General features: G+C 41.6%; 1 long non-coding RNA gene and 6 other non-coding genes across 7 annotated transcripts; 4 read left to right on the forward strand and 3 right to left on the reverse strand.

Annotated features, from left to right (window-relative positions):
* Positions 1–5,055: 5,055 nt before the first annotated feature.
* On the forward strand, positions 5,056–5,494 carry LOC121843194. Its single transcript, XR_006081468.1, has 2 exons — positions 5,056–5,245; positions 5,380–5,494. It is a non-coding gene; the product is annotated as an uncharacterized LOC121843194 (long non-coding RNA).
* Positions 5,495–6,212: 718 nt separating this feature from the next.
* Positions 6,213–6,284, reverse strand: trnaa-ugc. Its single transcript has one exon. It is a non-coding gene; the product is annotated as a tRNA-Ala (tRNA).
* A 1,373-nt stretch (positions 6,285–7,657) lies between these two features.
* On the reverse strand, positions 7,658–7,729 carry trnat-ugu. The gene has a single exon. It is a non-coding gene; the product is annotated as a tRNA-Thr (tRNA).
* A 4,704-nt stretch (positions 7,730–12,433) lies between these two features.
* Positions 12,434–12,505, forward strand: trnaa-cgc. The gene has a single exon. It is a non-coding gene; the product is annotated as a tRNA-Ala (tRNA).
* An 805-nt stretch (positions 12,506–13,310) lies between these two features.
* Positions 13,311–13,382, forward strand: trnap-ugg. Its single transcript has one exon. It is a non-coding gene; the product is annotated as a tRNA-Pro (tRNA).
* Positions 13,383–15,876: 2,494 nt separating this feature from the next.
* On the forward strand, positions 15,877–15,948 carry trnat-cgu. The gene has a single exon. It is a non-coding gene; the product is annotated as a tRNA-Thr (tRNA).
* A 1,122-nt stretch (positions 15,949–17,070) lies between these two features.
* Positions 17,071–17,142, reverse strand: trnaa-ugc. Its single transcript has one exon. It is a non-coding gene; the product is annotated as a tRNA-Ala (tRNA).
* Between the last annotated feature and the right edge of the window lie 532 nt (positions 17,143–17,674).

Raw genomic sequence — 17,674 nt, forward strand, 5'->3', positions numbered from 1 at the left:
ATATTCAAACACAAGCTTAGCCTTTTGTTAACAACACTGTCATCTCAGATTTTCAAAATATGCGTTACAGCCAACGCTAGACAAGCAGTTGTGTAAGTTTATCATGGCATAATGCTATGCTAGGCTCTGCTGGCAGCAGGCAACATTTTCACGAAAATAAGAAAAGCAACCAAATTAAATCATTTACCTTTGAAGAACTTCGGATGCTTTCACTCAGGAGACTCCCAGTTGGATCGCAAATGTTCCTTTTTTCCAAAAAGATTATTTTTGTAGGCGAAAAAGCTTCCGTTTCTTCATCATGCTTGGCTGAGAAATCGACCGAAAAAATGCTACTACTGCAATGCCAAACTTTTTCAAAATTAGCTACATAATATCGACAGAAACACGGCAAACGTTGTTTAGGATCCATCCTCAAGGTGTTTTTAACAAATATATTTGATAATATATCCGTCGAGGCAGTTGGTTTCTCAAAAGAATCGATTGGAAAAATGGCTACCACAGTATTTTACGCAAGGTTTTCTGCGGGAGACAATGTGACCACATGCCATATATGGTCCCTTACAGCCATTCTTCAATGGAAATGCCTAAAAAGACGTCATGCTGTAGACACCTTGGGGAAAATGGAAAACGTAAACTCATTCGTAGCTCATTCACAGCCATATAAGGAGTCATTGGCATGAGGCGGTTTCAAAAAATGCGGCACTTGGTTGGATTTTATATCTGGGTTTCGCCTGTAACATCAGTTCTGTTGCACTCACAGACAATATCTCTGCAGTTTTGGAAACGTCAGTGTTTTCTTTCCAAAGCTGTCAATTATATGCATAGTCGAGCATCTTTTCGTGACAAAATATCTTGTTTAAAACGGGAATGTTTTTCATCAAAAAGTTTTAATAGCACCCCCTAATGCATAACTGGTTAATGCCATGCAAGGAAAAACGTCTGCTATCTTGGCATTGCGTCTCACTGTTACTGGCTTTGGTGAGGGATTGATAACTTTGACAAGGACCCAGCCATCACTCCACAATGTCACTACTGTTCTCCCCACTAGAATGTTTTTCGGTCTTGAGCGTGCCCCCATAGGCTCAATAACGACAGCACTGCACTAACACCACTTCAGTCGGACTGAGGGAGCCACTCTTGAGCACCCCTGCTTTCTCAAGGCGTGGCACCACTGTTGAGCTCAATGTGCATGGCATAGAACCGCTGTCAATCATAGCGCTCACCTCTATAACATCCCCCAGTAACACACTAGTATAGAAGAGTTCATTGTTGTGGAGCACTCTCTGTGTATTTTGCATAATTACTTTTTTGTTCGACTTGACTTCATCACAAACACTTGAATATATTGACTCTAAATCTACAACACTATCGGATTGGGGCACGTCACAAGGCCCAGCACTTCCCTCCACCCTGTGCGGGCCAGCTAGTTTTCCTGCCGCTGTGTCGTGTTGCTGTTTGATGGAGCGACGGGAGTTACCAATGAAGTGAGAGGACATTCCTGACGCGTGTGCCCAGCTGCATAACAGCTGAAGCAGAGGTGGTTAGAATAACAATGATCCATTGTGCTGTGATTCGCATCCCCACACACTTTGCATTGCAAAGACGGGTTCTCCCTTCTCCTGGGCCTCCTCTGGAAACGGTTATCAAAGCCGCCTACAGTTTGCTGTGGCCTCTGCTACAAGACCCGTTCAAGCATGCCCATCACACGATCCAATGCCTCGGATGAGCCATTTGTGGGCTGCTGCAAGGCTTCCGGGCAAGGGGTTTACAACAGCCGACACTGGCCTACTTACTTCCTGCGTCAGTGTGGTGACCAGTGGGGCCAGCCACAAGGGACGTGGAGCCTTACACTTCCTCTGGTACACCTCCAGCCTGCCATGGACCTCCGCAGCCGTCCACTCATGCAATGGTTTGCACATGAATATCAATGACAGCTCTGGGTTCGGACAGTGCTTGATGAACATGAGAGTCAGAACACGTGATGGATTGTTTAGCTCCTTGTTCTGCCTCTTCAAACAGTCCTCTGCCACCTCTATGGCCCTGTTCAGTTTGATCCAGTAATCCAATGGAGTCTCCCCTTCCATTGGCAATGTAGAATAAACATCAGCTAGGGGCATGTCAGAGTTGATTGTGTCGGTAAAGTGATACTTCTGAATGTCAAAAACCGGTCTAGGGCCCTGGCTTAAGTCAACTGGGTTACTGCGTTGGCTTACTCTTACCACGTCACGTGCCCTCCCTGTCAGCTTACCAAAACTTCATCTGACCTCTCCTGCCCACCATAGCCCTTCTTCTGCATGTACACTAACATGGTCTCCTCCCACTCATGCACCTCTATGTGCATTCCTCTGAACCATCCCCCCTGAAACGCAAATGGTTCCCTGACATAATTTTTAACCACTACATTTAGACTAGAGCGGGCCCCAACCTTGGTAACACCAACATTATCAACCTTCTGTCCCACCCCATCTCCCATAGCCTTTGATTCCAAACAAGAGGCAATATTTTCACCTATGGAGTACCCTATCTGCTTAACAATTTCTGCAAGGAAATCCATAGACACATCCTCCTTCCTAGGATTAGGTGAAACTGGCTCGAATGCACTGAGTTGAGGTAGCTCTAAATCATGTGGAAAGCGCACACTTGCCTGCGTAGTTGGCCTGGCCAGAGGTGTGGAAGTAACTGGAAAAATAGCTGCCCCCCTACCCACTGGCGGTGAAGGGTTTTATCATGTGGCCACAGATACTCCCCTATTCTGTCAGTGGTTCCAGATCTACAACAGACAACTGTGTGCACATAGCATACAGTATTGAGCAATAGAGAAGTAAAATTCCATTGTTATGAGAAAATCATAGTACAAAAAATTAACACTAGACCAAAAGTATACACACATTTCTTTTTAAAGTGTCTTGTGCCGTCCCAAACAAAGTACAATAAAATGAAATTGAAATGAAAGCTAAAGGGCATATGCAGGGTTGATAAAGGTCAAGATAAGTTTGACTGGGACTAGTGGAAGCGTAGGATGTTTGGTAACATTTGGCATCCTAAACTTGTTTACATGGGATGGGACAAAGTAGGCTACAGGACCATATAGTGCTTCTACCCAAGTGGTGGCCCATCATGTCTTTAGGAGCTACAGTCTTTTTCATTTTTTTCAACCAGGCATTAACCAAGCCATATAGCTAGAATGTTATGGAATGATATTCGTGCCAACATAAACTGAATTTCAAATTCAACATTATATCGCTCCATAGACTCTAGTGTGCCTGGTTTGGCCAAAGATTACTCCACATTGTGGCCCTCCAGGAAAAATAAGTCTGACTTCCTCCCTATAGGCTGTCTCATCATCGTTGGTGATCAGGCCCTACCACAGTCGTGTCATTGGCAAACTTAATGATGGTGTTGGAGCCGCAGGTAAACATGGAGTACAGGAAGGGACTAAGCAGGCACCCCTGAGGGGTCCCCTGTGTTGAGGTCAGCATGGCAGATATGATGGTCACCACCATGGGACGGGGGAATCAGGATCCAGTTACAAATTGTTGCCTACCCTCACCACCTGGGGGCGGCTCATTAGGAAATTACAGGATCCAGATGCAACTGGTTTCAAGTGGCCAAGAGAACTCATGTGATCTCCTACTGCTAACTAGTGGATGAACTGGGAATCAGACAGGGGAATATTTATATCAATGGATAGGTAGAGACTTCAGCTTTCTTCTCATGTGTATATCCTGTAAAACGAAAAACGTTGCACAAACCCCGCGCTTTTAAAATGGCTATGTTCCTATGGAAATGTGCACATGTTTACAGCGAGTAATTGGTTACATATTTTATGTCGAACCTAGACTTTCAAATCTCTTATTTCCCAACAACTGACAATTGGGACCTCCCCCGTATCTCGGGCTCTTTAATAGTCACATTGTTTCTGACGCTTATCAGAATCCCACAGTTCTTAGCTTTCTAACAGTACTTAACTGGCGTTCTGCCCCTGAGCAAGGGAGTTAACCCACTGTTCCCCGGGCGCCGATGACGTGAATGTCGATTAAGGCAGACCCCGCACATCTCTGATTCAGAGTGGTTGGGTTAAATGCGTAAGACCCATTTTAGTTGAATACATTCAGCTGTACAACTGACTACGTATTCCCCTTTCCCTTTCCCTAAGCATGTTTCTGTAATGACCGAAATGTACTTTATGAGGGCAGTATACAATATTATGCATCGTTTATAAAATGCCACCAGAGGGCGTCAGAGTTGAACAGGTGAAGAACAGCTATGGCTACAGACAAACAGGTATTCGTTGGTATAAGTACTTTAAGGAATGAGCAGCAAGGCAGCATGATTTCAACAAGCACTTCACCTTTCATTGCAATACAATTCTAACTAAGCCTCTATACAAACAGCAGTAGAGCTAAGTATTGCTTTCCCCCAAAAAACAAAGTTCTACATAACAAATACCCAGTGTTTTTAATCCAAACCATGAAACAGTGTTTTTACTATGAGGAGAAAACAACCTTTTGTGTCTAAGACACCAAAACCAGTTTGACTTAGGGTAATATATTAACATTCCAGTTTGATCCGGTTAAGATCTGAAGAGTTCAAAAGAGGTTTGAATGTTAAATGCAATGATATACATTCTCAATAAGTTAACACTGTAGGCTGCTGTTGTGTATAGCGTGTTAGACTTGGAGGGCTATAGTTGTTTTCTCCAAGGCACAGGTATGGAACAAAAACACGGAGGAGGACTAAAATGAACTTCAAAATATCAAGGAAGTGGGATTCATACAGAAATATGCATGCCAGAGGGACCATTTGAAACAAAATAGTAAAATAATTTCTTTGTGGGAAGCATTACATACATTTTTGTGTGAAATCATACAAATCTGCCATTTCAATGAAAATACAGTACTGCATTCAAAAACCCATCTCGTAGAATTTGATTAGGGTTATTAGTCACAATTTGCAGGAGTAGAAAGGTTCATGTTCCCTTAAAGAGTTCAAGTATGCCCCATAACTTCCTCCAGTAGCCTCTAACATCAACCTAACTCCAAACTGCATTCTCCATATTGTGTCAACATGCGCAAGACTGTAGAAAACCCACTCAAACGTGTTTCTGTAAAACACGAGTAGCAGCAGAGAAAAAAAAAGATCAAATTTCAGTACAAATAAATAGGATCGATTGAGCATGTCACACCTGAAGAAAGGACTCTAACGATGGCCGTCTTCGACACTCTGCCAGCTGACATCCAAGCAGGTGAGTAACACTTAGAGAGCACTCTGACAGGTGCCGTTTGTCATGACATCTTAGCAGAACCTTTCAACTGGCCAGTGTTAAGAAGCTACGGTTTGCATTTGTTTACATCCTGATCCTCTTTTTTCCCTTTCCAGAGGATGTTGCTGTGGTCATCCCGGATGTCACCCCACACGTCACCAAGGACGTGACACTGGATGTTCCATGCAGAGCTAGGAAAGGGGCAGTCCAGCGATTATTTTGCAGGCTTTGGAGGGCAGTGTGCTGCTGCGCCTGCCACAAGGAAGAGGAGGAACAATATTAATTATTCATCAGACCTTCAGATATGGGATTGAACCATAGACCATTAAATTATTTGCATTATAATTGGACTCAATTCTGCTTTTCTTCTGTTTACTACTTAATTTCAGAATTTCTATAAACTTTCACTTTGTAAGTGTGGAGTAGGTTGTATAAATAAGTGGGAAACATCACAAGTTTAATGCTTTGAATAATTGACTTTGTACATTAAAAAATATATGTATTATTTGACAACAAAAAAACAGAGGGTGCTCAACCAACGTTGAGTATAGATCACTCAGTGGAGAACCTTGGGATTGAACCAAGGACCTCATACTAAAATAGCATGCACTCCCCCTCTGAGCTTCGATCCAATTTTATTTGCAGATAAAATGCAATATTAATACAATGTACTTTTTATATACACCACTCCATTGAAACTACAATGAAATGATAGCAGCAATTCTAAATACAAGCAAGTATGGACAGTCATCTAACCCATGAACTTCAGTTTTTGAAAATGATGCAATTGAAGTTGGCAACCATGCCACTTCTGTTACATAAATGTACGAACAGGTATTGAACACATGTTCTTCAGATTACAAGAGCAAATTATTTAGCACATCTCTGCTTCCTGCTGAGAATTTCAACATTCTGGAAAGTAGGTAATGGGCCATTGCAAAGAATTTTATGGAGAAGCTGGGGATTGAACCTAGGACCTCATACATGCGAAGCATGCGCTCTACCACTGAGCTACATCCCCTTTCTGGGAATGAAACTGTTTTTTTTTTATTTATTTTATTTCACCTATAATTAGTCAGGTAAGCTAGTTGAGAACAAGTTTTCATATTCAACTGAGACCTGGCCAAGATAAAGCAAAGCAGCGCAACACAAACAACAACACAGAGTTACAGATGGAATAAACAAGCGTACAGTCAATAACACAATAGAAGAAAAAAAAGAAAGTCTATATACAGTGCGTGCAAATGGAGGTAAGGCAATAAATAGGCCATAGTAGCGAAGTATTTACAATTTAGCAAATTAACACTGGAGTGATAGATGAGCAGATGATGATGTGCAAGTAGAAATACTGGTGTGCAAAGAGCAGAAAGTATATTAAAACAATATGGGGATGAGGTAGGTAGATTGGGTGGGCTATTTACAGATGGGCTTTGTACAGCTGCAGCGATCAGTTAGCTGCTCAGATAGCCGATGTTTAAAGTTAGCAGTGTTGCCAACACCTCAGTAAGGAAAGTAGCTATTGGCTGTCCTAAAAGTCACTAGAAGTTGCTAAATGATGTCATCACCTAATTTGCATAATTGTCCATGTGCATGTAATTGTGATGGACACTGTAGGAGTGAGGAATAACATTGTGGAAGAGACAAAAAGTGAGTAAAATGAAAATGTCTGCAAGTATTCAGAGGGGTCTGAATACTTGCTAAATACAGCGACTAAGTCGCTAAGTTGGCAACACTGGAACAAATTTTGCAATTCGTTCCAGTCATTGTCAGCAGAGAACTGGAAGGAAAGGCGGCCAAAGGAGGTGTTGGCTTTGGGGATGACCAGTGAGATATACCTGCTGGAACGCGTGCTACGGGTGGGTGTTGTTATCGTGACCAGTGAGCTGAGATAAGGCGGAGCTTTACCTAGCATAGACTAAAAAGATGACCTGGAACCAGTGGGTCTGGCGATGTATATGTAGCGAGGGCCAGCCGACTAGAGCATACAGGTCGTAGTGGCCATATCAATACAATTGACCCTTTCTTTACACTGTTCTAATTAAAGTACATTTCCATAATATCATCTAGCTTCCATAAACGTCGAACAAGGCTTGAACCCAGGATTGAACCCATGTGCTTCAGTTTACAAAAACAGATGACTTAGCACATCTATTTCCTTCTTAAAATGTCAACATTCTGTAAAGTAGAGTTGTGGAAAAGCTAATTTCACAACTAAATATACTCATCAGAAAATTTGGGGATTAACTTCAGAGCGCATGCATTTCAAATATTAGCTCTACCGTAGAGGCACATCCCCTTACTATATAATAGCAGGGTTGCCATTTTGAGAAACCTTTTTTTCTTCAAAATCCTCCAGTGAAAGAACCCTCCCATGGTACCAGCTATCTTTCAGTAAGGCACGGATGGGATTTGAACCCACGATCTTCGGTTTACAAGACCGACACCTTACCACTTGGCCACCATGCCACTCTATGCTGCAAGATATTTATCTTCTATGGGTGCAGAGTGTAGATCTGAGCTGTCAGTTGGTTGAACTTAAACTGGATGTGAGGGGTGGTGGGCCCTGTGGGTAGGCATTTTAGCCAGTATACTTCTTGGGTTTCAGACAGCGTGGGCGTCGGCTGGAGTGGCATCATCATAATTCTTGCTGGGCGATCAGGTGTTGAAGAGGGAGGGTTGGTGGATACTTCCACTCCACTTTCAGTAGTATTTGAGGGAACTTGATAGTAGAATAGGTGCATCCTGTGTCTACCAGGAACTGATGGGGGACACCCTCAACTTCATGATGCAATTGAAGTTGGCAACCATGCCACTTCAAATCAATGTGACATCATAGTTGGTTCAGTGTGCTGTTGAAAATGTTGTCTCCCTTCTCCTGCCGTGGGTGGTGGGAATCTTCATGGCCAGGGCATGGCGTTCCCTGCCATACCTTGGAACTGTGGTAGGTTAAAATCTTGCTGCTCCTGCTGCATGTGGCTAGATCCTGGGTGGTTGTATGCTGGCTGTTGCTGTTGCAGGATATACTGCTGTGGGGGAGGGTATTGGGGTGGTGGGGCTGCCTGCTGTTGGATCATCTGAGAGACAGTCTGTGCTACGATCTGAGTGATATCTGGCTGCTCCCCTTGGTCTTGAGTTTCTTCTGCAATCATTCGTTTGGGCGTGGTGGCTGCAGACATTTTATCTAATTTGTCTGATAATGTGTATAATGCGTTTATCTAGGTTTTAGTCAGTCCTTTGTGTAGCTTATTTCTATCTTTGTATACTCAGCCCGTCTCTGTTCGAGACCTGGGATGTACGGTATCGCTAGCTCAAAGTTCTCCCATATGCCCCCCACCCTTGGTCAGATTAGTATGATGTAGCGTGTAATGTTCTATAGTAGTTTTAGCTGTAGGAAATATAGAAGAACTCAAAAAAATGTTCTGCGAATTATTTAAATCATTTAAATACTTTCTGTAAATAATTCAGTAATCTAAATCCTTTATGAACTTATATCAGTAAATTCAAGTGATTCTATAACAATTGTCAGAACAATTTTAAACTTTAGGCAATATCAACAGCAATGAAAAAGCGAAAATCAGTGTTCGAGGCCAGCGGCTGTCAATCAAGGTTGCACGGCGATTTGGCTACTAAAGTAGCTTTGTCTATCAGCACGTGTGCATAATAGCCCAGTTACGTATCTCAAACGTTTCTCTCAATTTAATTTCCCCGGTCTCAAAATCATGGAACGTCAACTCTGGTTATATTATGTTATTGTTTGATGTGCAATGGTCACATCATTCCCGATCTCTGTCTAGTGGAACGCCAAACTTACATATCCTATATCTACTCGACTACACCTCTTACATAACCTGTTAAATAGTACACAGCTTTTTAATAGGGCATTACCACTGTTGTGTCGTTTCATGCAGATTCATTCGATCCAACCACACCTCAACAAGACCTATTCGTTATCAATAGGACATTTTACTTGCAGATTCGGTTCATCTATTATTTAACTTTAACCACACCTCCACAAGACCTATTCGATCGTACACAACGTATCAATAGGACATTTTACATGCAGATTCGGTTCATCTATCATTCAACTATAACCACACCTCCACAAGACTTATTTGATCGTACACAACGTATCAATAGGACATTTACATGCAGATTCGGTTCATCTATCACCACATTCATTCGTATGAAATTCTCATTGAATTTCCAACATCCATAATCGTGTCCTTTACATGTTAAAACACAGCCTCTATTTAACGTCACCTCTATACACAACCTAATATATATATAATTAGGACAGTTTTCTATGCAGATTTGAACAAATAGGGTCCCGAAGGAATTTAACACATTGGTCAATCACAATTCACACATTCCTATTAAAATAACTCAGTATAGGCTTTCTTGGGAACAGGAACAATGGTGGACAATTATTTAAAAATTTAAAAAATAAAAATCTATTTTTTTTTTTGTATTTATTTTTTTACAAAACAAGATATCTTTAATCAATGCCTTAGGTTCTTATGTAAAAAATAATTTGGCAACGATTCATACTCACGCCCAGTACTTTCTGATCAAAATTTGGTTTAGGCTATAATACAATATGCAGATTTCGATTTAACAGGCTTTGCTTACCTTATTTAGTAGAGCGCTCTGATCAGATTTCCTGAGGCAAGATGAATGGCTGATTTTCTCCTTGTTCGGTCACTCTTCCGTCTGATTCGAACCGGTCATGATTTGTCTCACCTCGGGCAAAAAACACCAATTTATCATAGCCTGGGAGCAATTTAGGAAAAGCCATCCTCTTGCTACCATGTTATGATTGGTGTTTATATATTGGAGAGTTGAGACCAAATCACGGACGCTGGACAGAGTGGATTTCAGTTGTAACAAAAGACAGTTTTAATGAGTCAAAGATATCTTGTCCCGCAGTTTTACGTGCACGGATCTAGTTCATATAACTCGGCAAGAAGTCAGGTGAAAAAGAGGCCTTATACAAAGGTTACATTCATTTTTATACATAGAATAAAGTAGGTGGAGTCTTGTCGTTTTGGTCTTCTGACTGGTCACAAAGGGTTGGAGGCGGGCCTTGCTCTAGCCAGAGCGGGCCCCATTGGTGCATAGCAGAGTCTTGTTCTCTGAGCTCCCTGACCAAAAGGGGGTCAGTTTTATGGCTGGGTGTATGTGTTCTTGCGATGGAATGTCTTTGTTTCCTGGGGTCGGGAGACAACAAAGCTGAGGTTTTAGTGTTCCCAGGGGTAGTTTTATTGCTGGCTGTGTGAGCTAGTTCCTGTTTTACCAGGGGTAGGTAAGATGACTTGAGTCAGGTGGTTTGGCTTGGCGCTGTATAATATTGAGCTATGTGTATGAATGTTTACATATATATACATATATGACAAATCCCCTCTTCACGTCTACTAGACGTGAAAACTATAGCAGAAAGGTGGTGGTTCCAGTCGTGGGTATGCATAAGGTGGTGTTCTAACCTTGTCTGGTGTGTAATAGTGGGTCTGTAGGTGTAGTCCTACGTTTGGTTAGATGTGATACTTGCTTGATTGAAGGGAGTGGTGCTAGGAATGTTATCATTGGGATAGGGGTTGGGGGTGTAGAGGGGTTGATGTTTAGTATGTGTTTGTTGTTCTGCAATTAACCATGTGAGTGCCTAAGGACACCCCAAAGATCAGTAGGAATATCACAAACAAAGGGCAAAGCTGAGGGGATAGTGTTAGGGGGGTAGTTTTATTACTGGCTGTGTGAGCTAGTTCCTGTTTTAACAGGGGTAGGTAAGATGACTTGAGTCAGGCGGTTTGGCTTGGCGCTGTATAATATATGAGCTATGTGTATGAATGTTTACATATATATACATATATGACATATGGTCCTTGACTAGTCTCTCAAAGCACTTCATGATGACGGAAGTGAGTGCTACGGGGCGGTAGTCGTTTAGCTCAGTTACCTTAGCTTTCTTGGGAACAGGAACAATGGTGGCCCTCTTGAAGCATGTGGGAACAGCAGACTGGTATAGGGATTGATTGAATATGTCCGTAAACACACCGGCCAGCTGGTCTGCGCATGCTCTGAGGGCGCGGCTGGGGATTCGTCTGGGCCTGCAGCCTTGCGAGGGTTAACACGTTTAAATGTCTTACTCACCTCGGCTGCAGTGAAGGAGAGTCCGCATGTTTTCGTTGCAGGCCGTGTCAGTGGCACTGTATTGTCCTCAAAGCGGGCAAAAAAGTTATTTAGTCTGCCTGGGAGCAAGACATCCTGGTCCGTGACTGGGTTGGATTTCTTCTTGTAGTCTGTGATTGACTGTAGACCCTGCCAAATGCTACTTGTTTCTGAGCCGTTTAATTGAGATTCTACTTTGTCTCTGTACTGACGCTTAGCTTGTTTGATAGCCTTGCGGAGGGAATAGCTGCACTGTTTGTATTCGGTCATGTTACCAGTCACCTTGCCTTGTTTAAAAGCAGTGGTTCGCGCTTTCAGTTTCACGCCAATGCTGCCATCAATCCACGGTTTCTGGTTAGGGAATGTTTTAATCGTTGCTATGGGAACATTGACATCTTCAACGCACGTTCTAATGAACTCGCACACCGAATCAGCGTATTAGTCAATATTGTTATCTGACGCTTGGTACGAAACATATCCCAGTCCACGTGATGGAAGCAGTCTTGGAGTGTGGAGTCAGCTTGGTCGGACCAGCGTTGGACAGACCTCAGCGTGGGAGCCTCTTGTTTTAGTTTCTGTCTGTAGGCAGGGATCAACCTGCCATACCTCTGGAACGCGTGCTACGGGTGGGTGTTGTTATCGTGACCAGTGAGTAGATACTTTCTGCTCTTTGCACACCAGTATTTCTACTTGCACATCATCATCTGCTCATCTATCACTCCAGTGTTAATTTGCTAAATTGTAAATACTTCGCTACTATGGCCTATTTATTGCCTTACCTCCATTTGCACGCACTGTATATAGACTTTCTTTTTTTTCTTCTATTGTGTTATTGACTGTACGCTTGTTTATTCCATCTGTAACTCTGTGTTGTTGTTTGTGTTGCGCTGCTTTGCTTTATCTTGGCCAGGTCTCAGTTGAATATGAAAACTTGTTCTCAACTCGCTTACCTGATTAATTATAGGTGAAATTTCAAAAAATAAGAAAAAACATTTTCTTTCCCAGAAAGGGGATGTAGCTCAGTGGTAGAGCGCATGCTTCGCATGTATGAGGTCCTGGGTTCAATCCCCAGCTTCTCCATGAAAATATTTGCAATGGCCCATCTCCTACTTTCCAGAATGTTGAAATTCTCAGCAGGAATCAGAGATGTGCTAAATAATTTGCTCTTGTAATCTGAAGAACATGTGTTCAATCCCTGTTCGTACATTTATGTAACAGAAGTGGCATGGTTGCCAACTTCAATTGCATCATTTTCAAAAACTGAAGTTCATGGGTTAGATGACTGTCCATACTTGATTGTTTTTAGAATTGCTGCTATCATTTCATTGTAGTTTCAATGGAGTGGTGTATATAAAAAGTACATTGTATTAATATTGCATTTTATCTGCAAATAAAATTGGATCGAAGCTCAGAGGGGGAGTGCATGCTATTTTAGTATGAGGTCCTTGGTTCAATCCCAAGGTTCTCCACTGTTGGTGTTTACATACTGGAGAGGAAATGTCAGTGAGATAGCTTGGCACTCTAAGCTCGTTAGTGTTGCAGGATGATCTTTGTAGTTTACAGGGGAGTATATTTGCGTGATGGCAGCTGTGTGTTCTTCGGATAATCATGTTATTGCACGTAGGCTCTAAACTTGACTGAGGACACTGGGCCCAGAGTTATCTGAGGGCATGTTTAACCAGAGCTTTGGTCTGCTAGTAATGCTTTCTATTAGATTATTTATATAACACCACTGAGTATTTGTGTGCCAAATTCACATTACACAACTCCTACTTTCCAGAATGTTGAAATTCTCACAGGAAACTGAGATGTTATTTGTGTGCCAAATTCACATTACACAACTACTACTTTCCAGAATGTTGATAAATATCTTGCAGCTTAGAGTGGCATGGTGGCCAAGCGGTAAGGCGTCAGTCTTGGAAACTGAAGATTATGGGTTCAAATCCCATCTGTACCTTACTGAAAGATAGCTGGTACCATGTGAATGTTCTTTCAATGGAGGACTTTGAAAAGGAAAAAAAGATTTTTCAAAATGTCAACCCTGCAATTATATAGTAAGGGGATGTCCCTCTATGGTAGAGCTAATAATTGAAATGCGTGCACTCTGAAGTTAATCCTCAACTTTTCTGATGAGTATATTTAGTTGTGAAATTAGCTTTTGCACAACTCTACTTTCCAGAATGTTGACATTTTAAGAAGGAAATAGATGTGCTAAGTCATCTGTTTTTGTAAACTGAAGCACATGGGTTCAATCCTGGGTTCAAGCCTTGTTCGACATTTATGGAAGCTAGATGATATTATGGAAATGTACTTTCATTAGAACAGTGTAAAGAAAGGGTCAATTGTATTGATATGGCCACTACGACCTGTATGCTCTAGTCGGCTGGCCCTCGCTACATATTCGTCGCCAGACCCACTGGCTCCAGGTCATCTGTAAGTCTATGCTAGGTAAAGCTCCGCCTTATCTCAGCTCACTGGTCACGATAACAACACCTACCCGTAGCACGCGCTCCAGCAGGTATATCTCACTGGTCATTGCAAAAATTGCTGAAGCTGGAGACTTATATTTCCTTCACTAACTTTCAGTGTTGCCAACTTAGTGACTTAGTTGCTGTATTTACCAAGTATTCAGACCCCTCTAGCGACACAATTTCAAAAACGTGACAAATCTAGCTACTAGATTTGCGACAAATCTAGCTACTTTTTCTGGTGTTATTGGAGACTTTTGTCGACTCTGAAGTGAAAGCACGTATCGTTCTTACTCATATCAACGAGCAGTGGGTGCTGGCGTGGGCACCATCCCCGTGCCAAAGCATTCACAGGCAGCCTAGTCCTCGCACAGCAGTCCCTTCCAGCTGCAGTCAGAGCAGGATATGTTCACCCCTCCGCGCCCAGATTGCAAATGAATCGCGCATGTTAGAAGCCTCCGCTGGCTGATCCCTCCCTGGCTTACATTAAAAAAAAACACAATTAACCTGAATTAGGGCCAGACTAGTTCCCATCATTTTCTCACATTTGCCATTGAAAGTTTTTTTCTATTGTCTCTTTTTGGTCCATTTAGATTGTTAATGTAGATTGTATCGATTTTTTTTTTAAATGTTATGGTTAAAAATGTTAATGTTTTACTGTGACTTGTTGTAGGCTCCTAAGTGGACCATAAGGTGAAAAACCAAACCACATTAAGAAAACTAACCTGAAAAACAAAAAAATACAACAAAAAAATACAACAGAGTGTCTCTTTTGGGTCACTTTTGCTGGTCCCAAGCCCGGATAAAGGAGGAGGGTTGGAATTGTGACGTAAAAAAAAGCATGAATCGACAGAAGAAAGTTCATTTGTCATTCTAAACATATTTAGGGTGTTCTTTACTCACTTCTTGTCTCTCCCACGGCATTATTCCTCTCTCCTACAGCATCCATCACAATTACATGATCATGGCCAATTATGCAAATTAGGAGATGATGTAATTTCGTGACTTCTAGCGACTTTTAGGACAGCCAATAGCTACTTTCCTTACTGAGGAGTTGGCAACACTGCTAACTTTAAAAATCAGCTATCTGAACAGCTAACTGATCGCTGCAGCTGTACATTGCCCATCTGTAAATAGCACACCCAATCTACCTACCTCATAGCCATATGGTTTTAATTTACTTTCTGCACTTTTGCCCACCAGTATTTCTACTTGCACATCATCATCTGCTCATCTATCACTATCAGTGTTCATTTGCTAAATTGTGATTATTTCGCTACTATGGCCTATTTATTGCCGTTTGTTCCATGTGTAACTCTGTGTTGTTGTTTGTGTTGCACTGCTTTGCTTTATCTTGGCCAGGTCGCAGTTGTGTATGAGAACTTGTTCTTAACTGGCTTACCTGGTTAAAGAAAGGAGAAATTTAAAAAAACAAGAAACATTTTTTTCTTTCCATGAAAGGGGGTGTAGCTCAGTGGTAGAGAGCATGCTTTGCATGTATGAGGTCCTGGGTTCAATCCCCAGCTTCTCCATGTTTTTTTGCAAAGACCCAACTTCTACTTTCCAGAATGTTGAAATTCTATGCAGGAAACTGAGATGTGCTAAATCATTTGGTCTTGTAATCTGAAGAACATGTGTTCAATCCCTGTTAGTACATTTATAGAACAGAAGTGGCATGGTTGCCAACTTTTATGGCATCATTTTCAAAAACTGAAGTTCATGTTTTCGATCCCTGTCCATACCTGTTTTAAGAATTGCTGCTATCATTTCATTGTAGTTTCAATGGAGTGGTGTATATAAAAAGTACATTGTATTAATATTGCGTTTTATCTGCAAATTAAATGGGATGGAAGCTCAGAGGGGGAGTGCATGCTATATTTGTATGAGGTCCTTTCTCCACTGAGTTTGTGTGCCAAATTCACATTTGCACAACTACTACTTTCAGAATGTTGATAAATATATATACATTTTGCAATATAGAGTGGCATGGTGGCCAAGTGGTAAGGCGTCGGTCTCGTAAACCGAAGATCATGGGTTCAAATCCCATCCGTGCCTTTATAGAAAAGACTTCTGATTCCATGGAAATTTACATTCATTGGAGGACTTTGTAGAAAAATAATGTTGTATCAATAATTGAACACAAGTTGAAGCATCTCTACGATAGAGCCACTTTAGCCACTTTTTTTTGTATGTGGTCCTACACTATTCCCCAATTTCTCTTTTGAGATTATTCACTTGTTTAATTAGGTTTTGCACAACTCCCACTTTCCACAATGTTAACATTCTAAGAATGAAATAGATGTGCAAAGTCATCTGTTTTTGTTAACTGAAGCACATGGGTTCAATCCTTGTTCGACGTTTATGATAGATAGCTGATATTATGGAAATGTACTTTCATCACAACAGTGTAAAGAAAAGGTCAATTGTATTGATATGGCCACTGCGACCTGTATGCTCTAGTCGGCTGGCCCTCGCTACATATTCGTCGCCAGAACCACTGGCTCCAGGTCATCTGTAAATCTATGCTAGGTAAAGCTCCGCATTACCAAAGCACTCACGCAGTAATCCTCGCGCAGCAGTCCCTGCCAGCTGCAGTCAGAGCAGGAGATGTTCACCCCTCCGCGTCCAGACTGCAAATGAATCCCGCATGTGGGAAGCCGCCTCTGGCTTATCCCGCCATGGCTTACATTAAAAAAACCACAATTAACCTGAATTAGGGCCAGACTAGTTCCCATCATTTTCTCACACTGCCATTGAAAGTTTTTTCTATTGTCTCTTTTTGGTCCATTTAGATTGTAAGGCATTTATGAAAAATAATTCTCTTTTACAAATACATTAATTATTTCATAAATAAATTAGCACTGTTTCCACCCTGTTTGCAGATAAAATGCAATATTAATACAATGTACTTTTTATATACACCACTCCATTGAAACTACAATGAAATGATAGCAGCAATTCTAAATACAAGCAAGTATGGACAGTCATCTAACCCATGAACTTCAGTTTTGAAAATGATGCAATTGAAGTTGGCAACCATGCCACTTCTGTTACATAAATGTACGAACAGGGATTGAACACATGTTCTTCAGATTACAAGAGCAAATTATTTAGCACATCTCTGCTTCCTGCTGAGAATTTTGACGTTCTGGAAAGTAGGAGATGCAAAGAATTTTATGGAGAAGCTGGGGATTGAACCCAGGACCTCATACATGCAAAGCATGCACTCTACCACTGAGCTACATCCCCTTTCTGGGAAAGCAATTGTTTTATCTTATTTTTTGAAATTTCATCAGGTAAGCTAGTTGAGAACAAGTTTTCATATTCAACTGCGACCTGGCCAAGATAAAGCAAAGCAGCGCAACACAAACAACAACACAAAGTTACAGATGGAATAAACAAGCGTACAGTCAATAACACAATAGAAGAAGAAAAAAGAAAGTCTGTATACAGTGCGTGCAAATGGAGGTAAGGCAATAAATAGGCCATAGTAGCGAAGTATTTACAATTTAGCAAATTAACACTGGAGTGATAGATGAGCAGATGATGATGTGCAAGTAGAAATACTGGTGTGCAAAGAGCAGAAAGTATATTAAAACAATATGGGGATGAGGTAGGTAGATTGGGTGGGCTATTTACAGATGGGCTTTGTACAGCTGCAGCGATCAGTTAGCTGCTCAGATAGCCGATGTTTAAAGTTAGCAGTGTTGCCAACACCTCAGTAAGGAAAGTAGCTATTGGCTGTCCTAAAAGTCACTAGAAGTTGCTAAATGATGTCATC

Source organism: Oncorhynchus tshawytscha, unplaced genomic scaffold (assembly GCF_018296145.1).
Source record: "Oncorhynchus tshawytscha isolate Ot180627B unplaced genomic scaffold, Otsh_v2.0 Un_contig_3609_pilon_pilon, whole genome shotgun sequence".
Lineage (NCBI taxonomy): Eukaryota > Metazoa > Chordata > Actinopteri > Salmoniformes > Salmonidae > Oncorhynchus > Oncorhynchus tshawytscha.